General features: G+C 28.5%; 1 long non-coding RNA gene across 1 annotated transcript; it reads left to right on the top strand.

The window, feature by feature from the left end:
• Window positions 1-1,028: 1,028 nt before the first annotated feature.
• On the top strand, window positions 1,029-2,071 carry LOC126554753 (uncharacterized). Its single transcript, XR_007606724.1, has 2 exons — window positions 1,029-1,320; window positions 1,580-2,071. It is a non-coding gene; the product is annotated as an uncharacterized LOC126554753 (long non-coding RNA).
• The last annotated feature ends 1,500 nt before the right edge of the window (window positions 2,072-3,571 follow it).

The following is a 3,571-nucleotide window of genomic DNA, read 5'->3' as shown; positions in this document are numbered from 1 at the left end:
GATGCTCTCCACTTTTCTATCCACCACTTTGTTCCTAAAAACAGATACGTAAACTCTCAATTCTCTCCTTGGATTTCTAAAGAGCTTAAGTCTATTGTCCTCAACAAATAAAAAGCACAGTCCTCTAATAAGCTGCTTGACTATGTTCACTTCTCTAACCTCGGTGCTCAATATAAATTTGAATCCAAACGCTCCTATAAAGCATTCTTTACACGCACCGAAAATACCTTCAAGGACAACCCGCAATCTTTCTGGGGCTTTGTTCGCAACAACAAATCCAACAATGATATTCCAGAAAACGTATACCTCGATGAATTCCGTAGTTCAGATTCTCTTCCCGTTGCAAATCTATTCTCATTCTATTTCAAATCTGTTTTTACTAACCCTTCTTCTGTCAATCCTGATAATTTTCTTTTCCTTAACTACAATTTGCCCAGCAACTATAATTTTAGTGTTAATGTCGATGCTGGTCTTGAAAAATTAAAAAAACGTGAAATCCATTGGACCAGATGGTTTACCTAGTACTTTCTTATACAACCTTAGGTTTGTTCTTTGTATTTCACTATTGCTGTTATTTAGACGACCTTTGGACGAAAGTATTTTCCCATATATCTGGAAAATTAGTTCAATTTCTCCCATCTTCAAATCCGTAATAAATCTAACGCTAGAAACTACAGGCCTATTTCCATACTTAATCTAAGTAGGTATCCATCCTTCAACTACTCAATAGGTACTTGACGTATTACTTTCAATATTTTATCTATACGAATATTAAAAAGAGAAAAGATTTGATTGTTTGTATTTAATAGGCTCCGAAACTACTGAACCGATTTAAAAGAAATTTGGTTCATAGATAGTTTAAATACTGAGAAAAGACATGGGCTACTTTAAAAAGTGATATGACCAACCCCGGGAGGTGCTTAAACAGACATTTTGAGATTTACGATGGAAATTTTAGTTATTTGATATCTTAGTTTGGTTACTATAAGTTACAATAATAATATATTTATTGTTAGTGTCGGAGCACACACAAAAACAATACATTACACTCGGAATATCCAACGAACATAGTTTTGGTCAGGTCAATTAAGACCGTGACTCACTTGCGCGGTCACCTCGCTATGCAGTAGTTGTGTGCGACAGTGAATATTTTCCTATTTATTTTATCATTTTAAAATGCTCAAAAGACCAAGATTTCAATTTCCTACAAATAGGTTTTAGGCTAGGGCAATAAAAATATTTTGCTGCCACAAAGTAAAACAACATCAAAAATCGTTAACAGAGAAGCAACTAGTGCCGCAACTAGACATCGTGAAGTAGGTGTGCAAACCTTAATTTAGGACTTGATTATAATTTGAACATTTTATTAGAAAAACATACAACCAAACAGAGCAACCTAATTAATACTGTTCACTTAATCAACTAATTTTATTCATAACAATTACCTGATACATAATATATTTATATGATACTTTTTAAAATTGAATAACTATAGAAACATTAATATTGGTTTATTTACTTAGTATATTAGTTTATTTCAATTCAACATATCATAATTTTAAATTAATTATTTTTCCAGAACGCACAAGTAAGATGGATTTCACTACAATTATAACAGGTGTAGTTATAAATTACTACAGTAATACTCGACGGCCTAAAAAAATATACTACCGACTGAGATTCCGAGTTTGACGTATCAAGGCTTTCCTCACTGATGTGTCGCGTTCTTACCGCGACTATCTCTTCTGCGGCGTCAAATTTGAAATTCTGCTGAGTGCGACTTTTTTGATTGACACATACTAGGTGTCCGGTGTAGCCGATCGTAGTTATCTTCGTTGTCAGAAAAAGAAGAATCATCGGCTGAATCGACTGTCACGGACGATCTATCGGGAATCACCAATTTCGATTCCATTATGGCCAAGTGTATTTGTTAAAATTTTATAGAACTGCAGACAAATATTTTTAAATGAAATATGTATATTGATTAATATCTTAGTCATCTTGTTACAGTGGCGTATTTATGGGGTAGATGTAAGGAGTTTCCACTCCCCCCCCCAAAAAAAAAAAACAAAATATTTTATACAATGGTTATCAAATAAAAATTAAGTACTTATAACTTGTAGTTTGCATCATAAATAAATTTTAATCGCCCCTTTCCCAGAAAAAAATCGTATCTATGCCACTGTTTTGTTATAATTTAAAGTACTTGTAATAATATTTGAAACTTAAAAAAATTTTTTGCCTTTACGCATGTTATTATTTTTTTTACACAATTAAAATTTAAAAACATTTATTCTAACTTTTTGCTCTTTACGTAAATGAACATCTATTTTGAACTATATTTACATCATAGTTCTTCAATTTTGTCAATATTGATTTATAATAGTTAATATTTAATTTATTTTTTATTTATATCCCTACTCTATAGTTAATAACAATAGTAATAAGTAACAACTAAATCATAATTACATAATAATATCAAAAATAAATTTATAATAATACATATTATAATGTAATTACATAAGAACATTAAATATATACATTATCCATTTACGTTTTTCATTAATAGTGATTTATTATCATATAATCCAAATTTAACTGATTTTGTTAAAATAGATCGTAGTATCTGCATGTAGTATCTCCGTCTTACATACGTACGTCATGGGCGGATTTAAGGAGGGGGCTTAAAGGGCCAGGTTCATGGCCTCATGGTCTATAAAATATGTAAGAATCTAACTGTGACGAAAAACTTATAATCACGAAAAATTCAGGTTTCTGATTTTTTACCAATGTAAAAAAATATTGGGCCCTCCAAAACAAAATTCTAGATTATAGTTTCATGTTGTGTGTGTTGACCGTGTAAAAAAAACCAAAAAATATGTTATTTATACATTATTAATTAATAATGTTTAATATATTAAATACTTATAAACTTATTACATTTTATCTATAAAATAAATATTTTATTTAGGTTACTTATATTATACATTTTATGTTTAACATAAAAACAATACTATTAATAGTGTTTATTTAGGTATTATTTTTAGAACAAAGTTCAATAACTCAGAAACTTCTGATTTTAATTTCAATTTAAATATATTAGTATTTCCAAAACAATTATGTATTAAACAATTTGCAGTAAAATTCTACCCCAGGATCTCATTTGTAAAAAATAAGTTAAATAAATAATTCAAGTATTTTAAAATGTGATTTGTCTTTCCAAAAATCAGAAATTGAATTATTAAAAGATAATTTTTATACTAGTATTTTTGGTGAATAATTCTGTATATTATTGACAATGCTAATAAATAGTTTATTAGAAGATTAGATAGGATTTAGTTAAGATTGTTAACTGTAAATTGTACTCCAAAATTATATATTATTAATGGTCTTATAAATATTCATTTAACATTGTTAGATTATTGGTATGAAATAAAATATATTAATTTGGTTAGAAGTAATTTTTCAATTTTCTTATATAATTTCCAAAATAAACGGTGAAAAGTTACTGATAATTTATGGATAAACTAAGTTGCATCCAAAATAGTTTTTTTGTTATGCAGTGATATTA

Source organism: Aphis gossypii, chromosome 1, assembly GCF_020184175.1.
Source record: "Aphis gossypii isolate Hap1 chromosome 1, ASM2018417v2, whole genome shotgun sequence".
Taxonomy (NCBI): domain Eukaryota; kingdom Metazoa; phylum Arthropoda; class Insecta; order Hemiptera; family Aphididae; genus Aphis; species Aphis gossypii.
Note: the sequence above shows the minus strand (reverse complement) of the source record. Positions and strands in the feature narration are given on the sequence as shown.